General features: G+C 40.0%; 1 pseudogene across 1 annotated transcript; it reads right to left on the bottom strand.

The window, feature by feature from the left end:
- Positions 1–1,914: 1,914 nt before the first annotated feature.
- Positions 1,915–17,472, bottom strand: LOC307095392 (threonylcarbamoyl-AMP synthase-like; annotated as a pseudogene). Its single transcript has 2 exons — positions 17,355–17,472; positions 1,915–2,745 (listed from the first exon to the last, which is right to left on the bottom strand). The product of its transcript is annotated as a threonylcarbamoyl-AMP synthase-like (transcript).
- Between the last annotated feature and the right edge of the window lie 1,610 nt (positions 17,473–19,082).

Genomic DNA, 19,082 nt, shown 5'->3' with positions numbered 1-19,082 from the left:
TTATTGGGAAACTCTCGTTTATTGTTTTCCTTTGTGTGATATCCTTTTTCTGATTTAAAATCAGGATTGTATTAACCTTATGAATGAACTTATTTTTTTCTTATTTTACAGTCTAAATAACTTAGACACAAGCTTTTCCCTTGAACACTTGATAACACTCAACCATAACCATTTTGTCCTAGTGCTTGTTTGGGGAGAGAGAGGGTAGAAATGTAAATATTCTTTCAATGTCTTTGATGATTAGTCTATCCAGGTTTTCCACCTCCCCTTGAGACAATTTTGTCAATTTTTCTGTAAAACATCCATTTCATCTGGATTTTTAAATGTAAGTTGTATGTATTATATTCTAATGTATATGGATTTGCATATATATGGCTTTAGCTCTTTTTTATTCTTTTCCTTAATAGGACTATTTACATATTTGATTTTTATTTGCTTTTTAAAATACCACTTCCTGCTTTTGTTAATTCCTTTTTTTTCTATAGTCTTTGGTTCTATTTGATTTCTTTCTAGATTTAAGTGAACGCTTAGTTTATTATTGAGTCTTTCTTACTTTCGATTTAATGCATTTAAATAATAAATTTTCCTCCGAATACATTTGACCATGTCCCATAGTTTTCACATGCAGTGTTATAATAGTCATTCTTTTGATACCTTATCTGTAATTTTCCTTTTTAATCTAAGAGTTATCTATAAGTGTATTTATATATTTCAACATGGTTAGGTTTTAGTTGATGTTTGCTTTTTCTATCCTTGTTGTCTTTATTGCTAGTTATACTCTCTCATAGATGGAGAATGTTTTCTGCATGAATTATACATCTTGGAATATTATCTTTGTGTCCTAATGTAAAAAAGTTTTATAAATATTCCATGGGCAATTGAAGCAAATGTGTTTTCTTTTTTTGGGGGGGTAATATTGTATCATATTTCTACATATTAAATCAAACGTATTCATTGTTATTCAGATTTTTCCTATTCTATTAATCTAAATTTTCTGATAAAACTATGTAAAATCTCATACTGTTGTTTTATCACAGTCTGCTATTTCTAACCTTTTTTGTTTTACATGTTTGAATTTTTTTCGGTGCATTAAATTTCATGTTTTTCTTATTGGATTATGTTAATTCACAACATAAAGGTATCTTCTTTTATCCATTTAATGCTTTTTTGCCTTAACATTTCTTTGCCACTTCTACTAAATTTTTGTTAGTATTTGTCTGGTGTATCTTTATCTTCTCCAGTATTTTTAACTTTCCCATTTTGTTTTGTTTTAGGTGTATTTTTTAAGAGGTAGTAGAGATTTATTTTCCTATACTCTTTAATTTGGATCCTCCATCTCACTCCCTGCCAACTGAGCTGACTTCCCACCATTAGTAGAAAGCAATGACCCTCCGCCAGGCAATTGCAACATGCCACACCACCAGCCCCTGGTTCAGAGGAAAGTGTGTTTGGCCTGTCACTCTACAGTCTTTATGCTAACCTGGTTCCAGCTTCAGGAGCACAAAACTCAAGCCTTTGATCACTTGAGACTTTTAAACAGCACCAACTGGCACTCTAGCTTATTTGGACCTTAAATGCCACCACCTCTCACTAGATTCCAAATGTTATTTAAATTATATTTCAAGAATTTACAAAAAAAAAAAGAGAGAGGGAGAGAAGAAGCTTATCAGAATAAGAGCATCCTAGGAATGTACTTAAAGTCTCTATTCAGCTTTTGGCTGACATATGAAATTACAGACAATAAATATAGCCCCCTTCCCCAGGTGTGAAGCTAAACCAGCTTCTTCTGGGGCCTGGTTACAGTGTTCATAAAGACAAACTGCCTTGAAAGTCAGACTAGTGATGCTGTGGCCCAGTGGCCTCTGCAAGTGAGGCCTTGCCATCTACCGGTGGACAGACATGTAGTATCCAGCCTCAGTCCCTGGGTCCTCCTGCCTCCCAAGTCTCAGCAGGATCCCTGTGAGAGAGCAGCCAGTACTTCCTTTGGAGGACAACCATAGTGTTTTCCAGGGCACAGCCTCCACGAATGATAGCAAACTTTCCAGGCACAGACAAGTCAACCACATTTGAGCCGAGGCAACACTTGGGGCTCTTGCCATCCCCATTGTCCCGGCATCGATTACCAAGGACAATTGAGGCCAGAAGTCCTGGAAATCCTCCACATTCAGAGAAATGGGCTGGGAGCTGAGGTTGGCACTGGTGAGAGCAAGTGGTCCCCCAAACATCTGGGCCAAATTCTACATCAAGGCATGGTCAGGAATCCGGATGCCTACAGGAGGAGTGAAGGGGTTCAGGTCCTTATTGAGCTCCTCCGAGCGTTCCGTCACCAGGATCACTGGTCCTGGTAACAGGTCTTTCAGGAGCCCCTCAGGTACTTTCACATGACAGTACCTGTAGACGTCAACCACGTGGCCCAGGCACACGGCCAGCGGCTTGGCCTCACTGTGGCCCTTGAGGCGGTACACAGTGTCCAGTGCCGTCGAGCAGCTCGCCGAGCACGCCAGGCCATACAGCGTATCGGTGGGGGCGGCCACCACGGCGCCAGAGCGCTGCTTGGCCACGGCAGCCCACAGCACCTCGGTCCAACCAGCTCACTCTGGGCTGGCAGCCCGCATGGCCCATTCCCCAGGGAGCCGTAACAGCCGGCCCTCCCTGCGCCGCCCAAGCAGAGCCCAAGGGCAGAGGAGCCAGCTGGCCCCTCACTCAATCCCATGCTGGCAGCCACCGCGGCCCTCAGTCCCCTGCCTTAGGTGTATATTTTTAAAACAGTACATGGTAAGATATTTTTCTTCATCTAAGAATGCTGCCTTTTAATTCATAATTAAAATGTTCATAGTTATTATAATTCCATAATATTTATTAATAATTTTATCATTTTATTATTTTTATCTCTTCTTGCTAGATTTGTCAAAGTACTTGTCCTCCTTTTCCCTATAGTGATTTAGGAGTGTGAAATATTATGTGTAATACTGGTTACACTGATATATATATAGACATAGATATAGACATCTAGAATGTTGAAATGTATATATATATAGAGAGAGAGTTGATTTTTCTACTTTATATACTATTTTATTATTAACACTTTATAGTTAGCATATAATCTATATATATAAAAGCCTAATATGCAAAGTGTCCCCTTGGGAGTTCAACCAACCTGGAGTTCGATCTCTCGCTATGATGTGTGCTGACCACCAGGGGTCGGCGTGGAATGAAGGAAGGCCCTGGCCGGCAGCTGCTAGGAACCCTACCTGTGCATGAATTTCGTGCACTGGGCCTCTAATACCTTTATAATAAGAAAATAAATAAAAAACATGCACTTTTCAATATGTCTACTATTGATTTGTTCCTTACCAGTCTTACTCCCCTTGCTCAAGGTTCTCATCATCTAGATTTTATGTTCTTCCTCCAACCTCTCAAATTGTCACTACTCTTGTCTATCCTGTTTATTGCTTCCAGAATATCTCCATAAAATATAATTTTTTTCACATGACTCAATTCCTAATTAAATCTAAATATCTTGACATCCAAGTCCTCCATTACCTTTCTACATAACCATTCCTGTTTTCTTTCTATTTGCCTGTGGCCCATCTACTCTAGTCAGACTGGTTTCCTTGCTCTCTCACAAATCAGCATTTGCTCCTTTCTTTATTTTCATTTATTTTGTTGTCTACTTGTATCTGTTTTCTCAGAGTTCTACCCAACCATTGAAGTGCAAAGAAGTAGGCTCACAACCCCATGGTTTGGCAATTTGGGATGGACTCAGCTGGGCAGTTTTTCTGCTGATCTTGGCTGGGATCACTCATGCATCTGCAGCTGTAGTGAAAGAGTCTCAATACAAGATTTACAAGATAAGTTATTCTTCTGTCCTGATAATTTTCCATTAGGGAACACCTGCATCTTCCGGGAGCAGGAATATTCTAGTCACAAACCTTTAGAAACAGACTTACTCTTCTTCTTCCTTTTTTTTTTTTTTTTACACATTGAAAGCTTAAGGCATTTGACATTTATTGAAAAGGGACATTTTGACTCTTTTCTAAAATTATTTAACTTTGAGATTGATATTAACCCCTCACCTCAAATCAAATGCTTCTTAACACTTTTTTCCTTAATAACAGTGGTTGTCAACATCAACTTAATTTAAACCTTTCCAGTTTCTGTAGTTTGAGTCCTCTTTAGTCAATCTCCCATATCCTTGACCGTTGTTTGGGGACATATCAGCATTTAGCTAGTGACTTTGAGCCCCTCTAGGCCTGAAGCATCAACAGAGCCTTGGCTTCCATTTCAGTCAGTAGCCCTTTCTATCCTATAATTGAGTTAGGAATTGGGCCCAAGAACTCTAGGCACTAAATATGGAAACATATTTTCTCTTTTTTTTAAATATATTTTATTGATTTTTTTACAGAGAGGAAGGGAGAGGGATAGAGAGCTAGAAACATCGATGAGAGAGAATCATCGACCAGCTGCCTCCTGCACACCCCCTACCAGGGATGTGCCCACAGCCAATGTACATGCCCTTGACCGGAATAGAACCTGGGACCTTTCAGTCCGCAGACCGATGCTCTATCCATTGAGCCAAACCGGTTTCGGCGGAAACATATTTTCTTATCAATGCCAAGAAATAAACAGGTACACATAGCACTCCCAGCCCAACAAGACAAGGACTTTAGCATACTTTATGTTTTTTATTTCCCCTACCACTCCTCCAGAGTCCAAATCACTGGGCCCCAGACTTCCTAGTAGGGAGTACAGCTGCAAGCAATACTGTCCTCATGAGGTGGAGTTATGCTGGATCAACAAAGCTGAAATCTTGAAACCACTGCCCTTTTCTAGACTTCAAAATATTTTAAATTGTTTACACTATGCCATTTTTTAGAACTTTAACTTAATAGTTTACTTAATCTCATAACTACATTACCAATAATTATTGATATTTATTGGTATTTTCCTCATTAACCATTGTTAGTATCAAATTGTCTTCCTTCTTGCATGCATTATTTTTAGTGAATAAAACACCTATTTTTTTCTTGAAGTGTAGTATAAATTCTCAGGTTTTTAATATCTCAACAAAGCTTCTCTTGGATACATAAGGTCCCTGGGAACGTATAGGTGCAAAAATCTACACAGGAGAGGTTCCCAACAACTCTGAACTTACTGCACCACCACCTTTTCATATGTGGGTTTTATGTTATTCAGGAAGAACTTACCAAAATATGTGACTCCATTTTGAACCAAGCTCATCAGCAATGTGAAAAATGAAGATGAGCTCAGGTGTTTATGCAGTATCTTCCCCCAAGTTTCCAGAAGGTGAGAAAGCACACATATCTGATTTACTATCCAGACTCCAGTTATCCTGACAGTGTTTATCTGATGATTGCAATTATATATGCATTTTATACAACTTGTTTCTTGCTCAATTTATATTATCCCTTTTGAGCATCATTATGGACATTTAGCCTTTCATAGACTCCACTGTTTCCAGAGGACCATAATCATTTTTTTTCCTTTTTATTGAATTTATTTTGGTGACTCTGGTTAACCACTGAGTCATGCCGGTTGGGTTCTAGTAGTTCTTTAGAATAACAACATATTTATTACATAAGGTCTTATTGATATCTCATTGCTGACATATAGTGTCAAGTATTGAGGTTACTGTAACCTATAGGAGGAAATGTATGATTTATGCAATTCACACACTTGGACAAATCTCAATCATTGCTCTTTGGGAGGCAATGATGGCTGTGATAAACTAATAAGACTTTAGTACAAACAGATAATCGTGGTCTATAATGGAACTGTAAAAAGAGTCCAGTTGATGTGTTTACTATTGGAAGTTTTATATTAATAAATGTTAGCTCACTAGAAATACAGTATATGAATTCAAAATCCTAGCTTTCAGAAATGTCTTTAAAAACTGTAAGGTCAAGCTTTTCACTTTTATTATTTTACAATTGTCAAGAGAATTAAGAAGCAATTTCTGGTTTTATACTTCATTGCCTGTGAGCTGGATTTCATGTTTAATTATTGTGCTGCATACATTCTTAATAATTTATTTGAAGTATAATAAAGCTAAAAGGATGTAGACATCTTGATATGGGAAATAAAAATTACAATTATTCTATCATCTGAGTCACTCATTAGGGAGAGATCTTTTGAAGTGTTGATGTAAGGAATAAAATTCCTTAGGGTTTTCTTTCAACAGGTTCAGCTTATTTAACTACAAAGGCATTGCTTTTTAATGTGTAATTGCTATTGCTTGAATATTTGTGCCCCCCCAATTCAAATGTTGAAACCTAATCTCCAATGTGAGGGTATTTGGTAGTGGGGCCTTAGGAGGTAATTAGGTCAGGAGGGTGGAGACCCATGAATAAGGTTTCTGCCCCTATAAAAGAGAACCCAGAGAGCCCCCTTACCACTTCCACCATGGGAGGACACCTGAAAAAGACTGCAGTCTATGAATCTGGAAACCAGTGTTCACCAGACACGGAATCTGCTGACACCTGGATCTTGGTCTTCTAGCCTCCAGAACTAAAAGAAATAAATATCTGTTGTTCATAAGCCACCTAGTCTATAGTATTTTGTTATAGCAGTCCAAATGGACAGTAATAGAAGATTGTAAGGCTCACATGGTGCATATTTACATACAACTTGCTGATAAAGTGCTCATAGTTTTCAGGAAGGATGTATCTAGATATCTAGATATATAAATCTATATTTTTTATTGTTGACTATTACAGATGCCCCTTTTGCCCCCCTCCATCCTGCTCTGGCCCCTCCTAGGCCTTCACCTCATTTTTGTCTGTGTCCATGGGTTATGCGTATTTGTATATACAGTATATTCTTTGGTTGATCTCTCCTTGTTCCCTCCCCTTCCTCCCCTCTTAGATCTATCAGTCTGCTCCATGCACACAAAAGCCTGAGGAGAGACTTTCTTTCTTGAAATCTCTTTTTAAGGGTAAGGGAGTCTTTCCCAGAAGCCTTCCAGGATCTTTCCCCTTACATTTCATTTGCTAATAAATTTACGACTAACCTACCATGTTAGATACACATAGCAATGAAGACTAGCATAATCTTTGGTCTTATGCAGTGGTGTTTACTGGGGTCTCTAAGGTGACAGACACCACTCTTTCCCACCAGGTTTGGAACAATTTGATAAAGCAAAGAAATGGCACAAGGAGTCAAAATATCACCTTTATAACCTTTAGAAGCCAGCTTGGAGGATGTGACCTTAAGTCTGTTAGCTAACTGTACTTGCTATTTCAGAACTCTTAAATAGGCACATTTACCCAACCAGTCACTAGGGTAGCACTAGGGCAGAAAAGCTCCCCACACCCTCTTAAAGGGGCAGAATTCCTGGACTACCAGAAGGCAGCCAGAAACAAGGAGAAGTAAGCTTGGACTGGGCCTAATCTTCTGAAATTTACCAATTAATAAATCACTTCACCGTCCCAAGGTAGTCTGAGTAAAAGAGTGAATAGAGATCAGAAGATGAGGAATATGCTTAGGAAAAAAAAAATCCTTCCAAACTAAAATCAGAAATGGGGAAAAGGTATTTCCTTCTTAACAGAGCTTACTTATTGTTCAATTTTTCTTCAATTGGAACTTGGGAATCAGGGAGGTATATGGACCACAGTGTCTTTTGCTCAGCCTACGTGGGCTTTGGAAATGTCAGCTCCCTGGGAAAAGGCTTTCGGCAGGCTTCCTTCCCTGCTGTGTTATTCCCAGTTAACCTGGACAATGTGGGGTGCAGAGCCCCCAGAACAAATACTTGCCAATGGAAGCAGCTGGATGTGGGGAGGCCTCCCCTGTACCCTCCGTCCCTTCCCACTCTTCCATCCCACAAAGACAAGCAGAGGTGGAACAGCAGTTGGCTTTGGGAAATGGCATGTCTATGGTTACCTTTGCAGTAGCTTTTTAGCAGAATAAGAATGTCCCCACAGCTCCTGCCCTCCCGCCCCGCCCCTCCCTCCACCTAGTCTCGGGGTGTGGGGAAAGTCACTTCAGAATCCCCGCAGCTGTCCTGGGATTAGATGTGACACAGATGTGGGTTCAGTAAAGCTGCTCCATGGAAGCCTTGATATGTGGAAAGTGCATCAGCCTTAAGCTCACAGGTGGGTGTCCATTCCCTGGTCCTTTCCTGGGCTGGCACCCACCTCACATGCCTGCAGTTGTGCCAGCCAGGTGAGCAGCCCCCATCCCTGGCAGAGAACACCACATCTACCCACTCCCACGATTGTGGGCAGAGCAGCAGCATGGGCACAGAAACACATGTCCAGGTATTGCCCTATCCCTGCCCACCTCTCACTGTACTTTTCCTGGCGACTTGAACCCCTTCCAGACACAGAAGTAAACTACCAGCTGAGGGCTCCAGGCACCTCTGACACCTCCAGCCTTCCTCCCCACACCAAGCACACCCTCCCACCCACGCAAGCCCAGAGCAAGCTTCTAAGCAGCTTTCATGGTCAAGTTGGAAGCTATTGGACAGTTGTGTGGCCTCCGAAATTTCTAGATTAGCACTGTCAGCATCTTCCTCAGATTGGGCTCTAAAATTGTGTGGGAAGGCATGAGAAGATTCTTTCTGTGAGTTTCTCTTCATGCTGAGTGCTTGGAAATAAGGCTCACCTATTTTTTTTTTTTACAGTAATCACATATCACATCAAACATTCCACTTACAGGTGAGTTTGCAAGAAGTGCCCATCACTGCTATCCTAATGAGTTTCTGTTAAAATTGTTCACTAGGGCTTATGTGTGAAGTACCTACAGGAGTATTCTGGGTATTCCTCTCCCTCCAAATTTTTCTTTTGAAATACCCAGTACAGATTATCTTTTAGATATGTCAAGAAATGAGTTTTTTTTATGAAGATTGTGATTTTCTGAGGATGGTACAATAAAATAAAAATTTTTTTAGAGCCAGCCTTCCAAAGGAATATCTTGTTCAAAATTTAAAATCAGAATTGAGGGAGTTAAGTGTTTGCGACCTACATGTGTTTCAATTTCAAAAACATTTATTTTTATTTTCACTGATAAAAAATTAGACAAAATTATGGAAGGGCTAGAATTTTAATTCCTTTTTTAATAAATAATTCATTAGCTATCCTGTCCCACAGGGAAGAATATAACTGAAATACTGAATTCATTTCTTTGAGACAGAAATAGTAAGAGGTAATGGTATGCTCTGACTAATACCTTAGCTGCTTTTTGGAATCCTTGGGAGACTGATGAGTTGATGTAACAGGATATTTTTGTAGTTAGAAACAAACATCTCTATCCTGTTACTTCTTTGTCAAAATCTATTCATTTCTACTGTAGTATATGTTTCAGAACTTTCTATATCTAGCTAATGTAAGAGCATATTTGACATCTCTTATGAAGCTTTGTATATGTAATGGAGATTTAAAAATTAATACTATAATTTGGTTTGTAAAACAATATAGTCCTCTAATGAAACAGAACACTTCAAGAGCCCAGGAGAGGTTCATTTAGGGGTAATTTAAGACAGAAGTGGGTAGACACAACAGATAATAGTCATGATTATGAGTTGGTAATGTCAGTGATGAATCTACAACATGGCCACACTAATTCTTTACTAAATATAATAGTGACAACTGCTATTATAGGGATGTTAGAGCACGTATCACAGTGTTCTGTAATTATTTATGTGTCTACTTCCCTCTCTACAGTGTGAGTATTTCAAAGCATGATCCATATCTCACTCATATCTTATTCCCTGGATGTGTCAAACTCAGTGTCAGGCTCATCACAGTTGCTATGTAAATGCTTGCTCTTTGCTTTGTAGAGGAAAATAGAACTGTATTGATTATTCTTATTCTGATGTCAGAAGTTTTACATGCCGAGCTCTACACTTAAAGCTGAAGTATTAAAAATGTCCCCTCTTCTATCCTCATGCCTAGTGTCTTGTCCTAGTAGATATATGCCCTTGACTTCAGCTATGGGTTCCATTCTATTCTAAATTGTAGTACTCAGGGAAAAGGTACATGATTGTAAATGCTTTTATATTTTAACTTCTTTTTATATTGGGTGATATTTGAGGGCAACAGTAAGGTGGGTGATGTTTAAATCTTCTAGGTTTTCTACGGGGAAGAAAAGTAAAAGCAACCAGTTGTCAGCTTATCCCATTTTCTCTGCTCTTTCTGGACCTCAGAGCTCAAGATTGCTGGTTTGTTGAGGCTTATACTCTACCAGTGCTAATGCATGTAAAAATGATTTCTTGCCCAAATCTCATTTTATTAATTTCAGAAGTAAATATTTGTCATGCCTTATGTAAAATTTTTCTATATTTTGTAATGCAAGTATATGTGACAGTGGTGGGGATGGAGTGATATTTTATGTGTTCCAATAGCATAAGAGATTTCCAAATGTCTGTTTTTTGCAATTTGATAACTAAGAGAGGCTGCCTAATATAGAGCCCAGTGTGAGGCTCTTTGCCTGGAATAATTTATTTGCTGTTCCCCTTTTGGCATCATTGCCAGTACACAGCACTAGGGGATCACCTTCCATCTTCAGAGTCTTCCTGAATTATCAAATAGTAGCATAGATAGCAATTCAAGATAGATGATGCCTGAAAAACCAACATACCAGAACTTAGGTATATATATGAGAATATTCATTTCGTCCTAAAGATCCCGCCATTGCTCAAAATATGTTCAGAATTCTTCTTACTTTTATAGGCAATTATCTAGCCAAATTAGGACATTTTTCTTATACCTTTGCTTTAAAATATATGTTGGACTGAGAATGTTATTACCTACCTGATTCAGCAGGTTTAGTTGTGTCACTTTTAAATATATCCTGAAATTAAAAAAAAGGGCTCATCGAATGAAGAGTTGCCACCATTAGGAGAAACAAATGAACCAGCAAAGAAACCCCTCTGAAAGCTCATCCAAATGAGTGACAAACCCTTTCTGAGTTCTGGCAACATCTCTGGAATCACTCCATGGCTTCCTATGGAAACAAATTTGAAGGCAACAACAATATCTCCAAAACTGAATGCTAGAGAAGAATGAACCTATGATACCAGGTAAATTGTGGTGTTACTTAATTTATTGACCAGGATGGACTCAGTGGGAGTAAATCATTAAATTTTTTGGTCACAATAGTGACTTTCAAGTCAATTCTGTAACATCTCCCTTCTTGTACTTACACAGAATCTCAGGTAGATTTCATAAATTTTTCAGTCATGTATAGTTTTTAATGAACAATCTCAATCTTAAGTATTAAAAAGCCAAATCAGAGGAAAACCAGAACTTGAGTGTCTTTTAATTAATATCTGCTCTCTCCCCTTAAAGCTCTTGGCTTAACCTGGACTCAGAAGCATACAGTAGGGAAGGTGGACCTGTTGCAAGATGTGTTCCTGGGAAGCAGACTTTGAGATGGAGATTAGTGAGCAGACTAGAGTGCTCTTGGGATCAACATCTGTGGATAGGAAGGGAGAGGGAAAGAAGCAGGACTGAGAAGGGGATAAATATGTATTTTTTGCATACCTCTCAGCTCTTGTCCTCCTCTCCCACCCATTATGCTATATCTGTCTTCACGTGGACTCTCCAGATAGAATGGATGAAAACAAATGGACAAGACCTTACTTGACTGGGGCAGTGTTAATCTTGCATTGGCATGCTCTGGGTGCCATGCATGCCCCAGTGCTGGCTCCTTCTCTTGTGAAGTGGTTTTAAGATTCTCTGGAGTCACTCCCACCATAAGGATATTCTACTGCACCATCTTTCCATGGTGATACATCCTCTGAACTAATTTTGATTTATCCTAGCCTTGTCCTCCTGATGTGCATTTGTTTGGAGATATCACTGCCATGGTAGCCAAATCTCTTGGGCTTGGCCTTTTCAGAATGATTCCCATCCATTGACTTTCCATAGTATTTATTGTTGCCCATGGAAAATACTTATTGCAATTAAACTCTGGCCATGACAGTTGTTCCCCCCATGGATCACCCTAGCCTATATTTCATTTTAGACTTCCAGGTGACAGCAGGAACCAGTTCATATGTTCTCCAAACACCAGAGGATAAGCCATAAATTCTATAACATTGCTTTTAGTAATATATATATATATATATATATATATATATATATATATATATATACACACACACACATATACATATTTGGTATGTCTCCACAGGCAAGGAAAACAAAAGAAAAAAATATATATATACACATACATATTTGGTATGTCTCCACGGGCAAGGAAAACAAAAGAAAAATAAATTAGACTGCATCAAACTAAAAATGATTTTTTTCCAAACTAAAAAGTTTTTGCACAGCAATGGAAATCATCAACAAAACAAAAAACTACCTAGTAAAGCAGAGAAGATATTCCCCAACAATACATCCAATAAGGGGGTTAATATTCAAAATATATAAGGAGTACAACTTAACACGGAAAGATAAACAATCCAATTAAAAAGTGGGTAGAGGACCTGAATAGATATTTCTCCTAAGAGGACATACAGATGGCAAACAGACATATGAGAATATGCTCAATGTCACTAATCAGCAGAGAAATGCAAATTAAAATGACAATGAGATATCACCTCACACTTGTCAGAATGGCTATCATCAATAAATCAACAAACAACAAATGTTAGCCAGGATGTAGAGAAAAAGGAACCCTTGTGAACTATTGGTGGGACTGTAAATTGGGGCAGCAAGTATGGAAAACAGCATCAAGGTTCCTCAATAAATTAAAAATAGAACTAGCAAATGACCCAGCAATTAGACTTTTGGGTATTTATCCAAAGAAATGCAAAACACTAATCTGAAAAGACATATGATTTCCTATGTACACTGCAGCATTATTTATGACTAGAGGCCCAAGGTACGAAATTTGTGCAAGACTAGGCCTTCCTTCCCCCAGCTGCTGGAACCGGCTTCCTTCTGGCACCCGGGACTCAGGCTTCCCTCACAGCCCGGGCTTTATCTGGAAGGTCGTCTGGAAGGACATCCAGTCTAATTAGCATATTATGCTTTTATTATTATAAATAGACAAGATATGGAAGCAACCTAAGTGTCTATCTATATATGGATAAAGAAGAGGTGGTACATATATACAATGGAATATTATTCAGCAATAAAACAGACTGAAATCTTTGTGACAATATGAATGGACCTACAGGGTATTATGCTAAGTGAAATAAGTCAGACAGAGAATGACAAATATCACAATTTCATCTATATGTGGAATCTAAAAAAGCAAAATAAATGAATAAAACAAAGAATCTTATACATAGAACAATTTGATCATTGCCAATTGAAAAAGGGGAAGGGATTAAGATGTACAAAATTGCAGCTATTAAAATAGTCATGGAGATGTAAAATACTATATGAGGAATATAGTCAATAATATTATAATGACTATGTATAGTGTCAGATGGGTACTAGAATTATTGGTGTGGTCACTTTGTATGTTATGTAAATGTATAATTACTATGCTGTACACCTGAAACTAATATAATATTGCATACTAACTGTAATTGAGAAATAAGAAAAAATGTTGCAGATTTACTGTCAACATTTTCCCATAGGGAGTCTAGGCTGGCCTGGCTTTGTATGTATGTGAAGTAGGTGCTATCTGTACTGTAGGATCTCACCATCTCTGAAAGGCACCTGTAAAGAATTGGAATGGTCAGTTTGTCTGTACATGATCAGTCACACTACTTGGAGTTGGTGGGGTCAAGTGGGTAGTTACACTTTAAGGATATATGTCATAATTGTGGCAGTCCTGAGAAACTCCGATATGGTCGAATGAACATGCTTTATAGTTTCAGAAGATTTGAATTTAAGCTTTAATGGTTGCCTTGGGCTACCCTGAAGTCCATTTTCTTCATTTGTAACACTGAATTAATAATAGCAGCTTATTAGCCTCACAGGATGGTTTGAGGACCAAATGTAGTGATATATATGAGAGTTATACAGTATAGAAATATAAAATTATATGCTCAAATTTAATGTTAAAGTATTCAATTTAAAATTGAAAGTGCTTAAAACTGCTTTGCACTAAGGATGAGAAGGGAGCCTCTTATGTATTACTAGGAGCCCAGTGCACAAATTCGTGCATGGGTGGGGTCCAGCCAGCCCGGCCCCAATTGGGGCAGATCAGGGCTGGGCCTGTTGGGAGGAGGAGATGGCGGGAGGTTGGACTGGGCGGCTGGCCCACCTTGATCAGGGACCAATCAGGGTGGGGCCAGCTGGGAGGTGGGGCCACAGGTGATTGGCCAGCGGGCCCTGCCCTTGATTGGGGTTGAGAGGCCGATTGGGGGTGGGGCTGGCCATGGGGAGGGGCTGTGGGGGGTGGGGGTGCCGATCAGGGGCCAGTGGCCTGGGGGAGGGGCCATGGGTGGTTGGCTGGCCAGCCCTGACCCCTATTGGGGTGGGGGTGTGATCAGGTGCAGGACTGGCCAGGGGGAGGGGCTATGGGTGATCAAGGGTGGGCTAGCCAGGGGGAGGTCCTGCGGGCCAATCAGAGTTGGGGGCCCATTGAGGTTGGGGGCCCATTGAGGGCAGGGCCAGCTGGGGGGAAGGGAAGGGGAGTGTTTGGCTGGCCAGCCCCATCCTTGATTGGGGTGTGAGAGTCTGATCGGGGGTGGGCTGGCCAGGGGAGGGGCTACAGGAGATTGGCCGGCAGCCCCATCCCCTGATCTGGCCAGTTCGTTGGCCACACTGGGCGTCATAGCGACCGGTCGTTATGGTCATTATGGCATTACGTTTGCTGGCTTTTTATACCAGGTGTACCAGTTAATGATGCAGATTTTGTAATCAAAGAAAACATGATAATTTCAAGAGAAACATTCAAAAGCGCTTTATTCAAAGTAATGTGCATCACTAGCTACACATTTCCCCCATCTTTCAGGTAATTTGTGGATACCGTCCCAATAGAACTTGTTTTGTTTTGAGGCAACCATTCAGAGACCCAATTTTCCACTTCTTTATACCTTTTAAATTGCTGCTCAGAAAGTGCATGTGCCATCGATTGGAACAAGTGGTAATCTGAATGAGCAAGTTCTGGTGAATAAGGCATGTGGATTAATACTTCCCAGGCAATATCTTTTAACGTGTCTTAAACTGGTTTTGAAGTGTGTGATGGTGTGTTATCATGAAGCAAAATTACTTTGCCATGTCTTCTGGCCCATTCTGTTCGTTTTACGATCAAAGCGTGGTTCAAATTCATTATTTGTTGTCGGTAGCAATCAGTATTAACGATTTCACCTGGTTTTGGAAGCTCATAATACACCACACCTTCCTGATCCCACCAAACACAGAGCATTGTCTTCTTTCCAAAGCAATTTGGCCTTGTATTCGATGTTGATGGTTGACTGGATCAACCCATGATTTTGTGTATTTGGGATTCTCAAAATAAATCCACTTTTCATCGCCAGTCACAATTCGATGCAAAAAAAGACTTTCTTTCGTGCTGTTGATGGCTTTTTTTACTGATGACTTTTCAGTTTTCCATTTGTCTTTCATTCAGTTGATGTGGCACCCATTTTCCTTCCTTTAAAATCTTTCCCATTGCTTGTAGATGATCGGAAATTGTTTGCTGAGCAACGTTTAACCTTTTGCACTCGGATGTCGAGTGTGACTCGACACGGTTAGCATCGATAGCAGCTCTTTTTATACTCTTTGAATGTATCAATAATTTGAAATATAAAAAAATCCAAATAAATAAGTTTGTATGAAAAGAAACTCCTGTTTTTTATTCTACTGCCACGCTTTGTAAAATCTGGGGTATTTAAAAAATTAAATCCCGAGTAGAATAAAGGAATCGAGAAAAAAGCAAGCGAGTGCAAAGGGTTAATCTTTCTGCAAGTTGTTTGTGAGTTTGACATGCATCTTCATCCAATAATGCTTGTAATTGTTGGTCTTCAAACTTTTTCGGTTGACCTGGATGTTCTTTGTTCTTTGTCTTTCACATAGAAATCATCAATTTTAAAGTGTTTAAACCAGTATTCACAAGTATCTTGAGATGAAGCATATTCACCATAAGCTTCCCAAAGTATATGATAACTTTCAGCACGACTTTTCTTCAAAATAAAATAATGAATTAAAACCTCCCATAAATGCTTTTTTTGGGCACAAAATTCAATATTTTTAAGCGTAAAAATATCTATGATGTTAACACCTTCAGAAAATTTGACATATGAAGTTTTGAAGCTTGCTGTCAATACAACAAAATAGCATACATATCAACATATGTGTAACTCCATCTATTGAAAAAAATCCACATTATCAACCGGTACACCTGGTATATACAGATGTTACCTTTTGGTGTTATTCTGGCTATTATATAAAAACGCAGAGGGTTACAGTTATACAAACTCTGACTCCATTGGAAAAGATTATTTACAAAGGGTAATTTTTTAGGAAGGTGCAGAACCTGCAAGTGGCAACAGTGGCATGATTTGTGACCCTGCATTATCTTTTAAAGTTATTTATTTGGAACAGTGCTCCAGGAAATCTATTTTGAGATCATTTTAATTTCTGTAAATTAAGGGGATCAGATCATTAAGTATAGTATACAGACATTAAAAGCAGCAGGGATGAAGGGTAAGAACATTATTCTTATTCTTAAGAATTGCTACATAGAGTTCATTTTTTGGTGTTGTAAATATTAAAAGCTATACCTTTTATTATACAACTAGAGGCCTGGTGCACAAATCTGTGCATGGGTGGGGGTCCCTTGTCCTGGCGGGCATTTGGGGCCAATTGGGGCCATCTTGCCCAGTCCCGATTGGGGCCGATTGGGGCCAGATAGCCAGGGGGAGGGACCACGGGCAGTTGGCTGTGGGAGCACACTGACCACCCAGCTGGCTGGGGGAAGGACCACGGGAGGTTGGCTGTTCCTGGGAAGTTGGCAGTGGGAGGACACTGACCACCAATGGGCAGCTCCTGTGTTGCGAGTCTGCCCCCTGGTGGCCAGTGCACATCATAGCAACTGGTTGACTGGTCGTTTGGTCATAACGGTTGCTTAAGCTTTTATATATAAAACTCAATAGTGCATTTGGAAATGTGGAAAGAAGGGAAATTATGCATTTTGATATCCTTAAGACCTTTGATTGCTTTCCTTTGCCTTTAAAGTAATATTTACTGAAAACTAAGTTGTAGACGGTGTTACAAAATTCTTGCGATTTGCAGCTATGGCTTCTGTTTCAAGATCGCCTTGTGCCCACATTAAATTAATGTTTAAAACTTTTATCAAATGGCTACTAAATCCTGGGCAACAGATATAGAGGAAGAAAGACTCCACAAAGAATGAGACGTGAATCTCTTCAAAGGTGTCTCAGTCTAGGGGAAATGTTCCGGAACTTTAGTAGGCCTAAGAATCACCTAGAGAGCTTGTAAAAAATGTCAGATTTATAGCACTCATCTGTAGAGCTTCTGTTCCCATAGGGTAGATCTCTGGAGTCTGAATTGCTACCAAGAACTCCAGGTAATTCTGATCCATTCTCCAAAAGCACTAGTCTGTATAGAGCAGCAAATATGTACAAAGAACTGTGGTAAAAGTAGAGTTACAGAGCCCAATGGAAGTATAAAAGGTAGATTACTTGTGACTGGTGAAATCTAGGGAAGTCTGCAAAAGGAAGTGTGATTTGAGCTGGGCAATGAGGAATGGGCAAGACTTGCTATAGGTGGATTTGGTGAGGTAAGAGTAGGGGGGATCAGAGAGGAGAGGAAAAAAGCATTCTAGGTGCTGGGTTAGCAAACAAAAAGATATGTATGTGAAAGCACTTGGGGAATGGTGAATAATCTGATATAGCTGCATTGGAAAATGCCTGTAGGACTGTAGTGGGTGAGACAGTTAAAATAAAAAGTAAAAAGAGGGCCAAGTATAGATTGTGGAGTTCCTTGATGGAGTATGACTTCATTTTAAAGATTTTGAGGTCTTTTAAGAGGAGCATGGCATAATTACCTTTGCTTTCACTAGTAACTCATTAATTCCTCATAGCAAAACTTTAAGATTGATAGTGTTATCTTCATTTTACAGCTGAAGAAACTGAGCCTGGAAGAGATGAAGTCTATTGTCTAAGGCAGTGGTTGGCAAACCGCGGCTCGCGAGCCACATGCAGCTCTTTGGCCCCTTGAGTGTGGCTCGGCGTTAGAACCACTTCTTCAAAATAGACTCGCCCAGGCCGAAAACCAACTTCTGCGCATGGGCCACAAAGTTTCAATCGCACTGTACGTGAGCGCCCGCACGTGGTATTTTGTGGAAGAGCCACACTCAAGGGGCCAAAGAGCCGCATGTGGCTCGCGAGCCGCAGTTTGCCAACCACTGGTCTAAGGTCTTGTCAGTACCTGGTAGAGTCAGAATTTACACTGAAGTTTCCAATCATAGTCATTAGGTGGTTCTTTTGGTAGTAGAGGAAATAGGCAAGGTTTGTGCGGCTCACTATGTTAGGGGAAATGTCCATTATTCATCATGCAGTAAAAGGTGGCTTTGCACAATGTTAGGTACTCATTTTATTTGATAAAATTCCTTGTTAGAATCAGATATTAGATCACATATTTAAAATTTTAAATTGTATAACAAGCCTTGAAAAGAACAACAAGTGTTTCATTACCTTCACCTCTTACTCCTGTCCTGTCCTCCAGAGGCAAACACTTGTATTTCTTTCAGCTTTTTTTCTGGCCTGGTATGTATTTCCATATCTATACTAATAAAAGGGTAATATGCTAATTAGTCTGGACATCTTCTGGATGACCTCCGGACGTCCTTCTGGACAAAGCCATGGTGGGGGCCCGAGGCTGAGGTGGTTAGGGGTGATCAGGCCAGCAGGGAAGAGCAGTCAGAGGGATCAGGCTGGTGGGGGAGAGCAGTTAGGAGGATCAGGTTGGCAGGGGAGAGCAGTTATGGGGATCAGGCCAGCAGGCAAGTGAGCTGTTAGGAGCCAGTGGTCCTGGATTGTGAGAGGGATGTCCAACTACCAGTTTAGGCCCGATACCTGTGGGATCAGGCCTAAACTGGCTGTCTGACATCCCCCAAGGGGTCCCGGATTGGAGAGGGTGCAGGCCGGGCTGAGGGACCCCCCCCCCCATTGCATGAATTTCGTGCACCAG

Source organism: Cnephaeus nilssonii (assembly GCF_951640355.1).
Source record: "Cnephaeus nilssonii genome assembly, chromosome: X".
NCBI lineage: Eukaryota > Metazoa > Chordata > Mammalia > Chiroptera > Vespertilionidae > Cnephaeus > Cnephaeus nilssonii.
This window is presented reverse-complemented; position numbering and strand designations above follow the sequence as displayed.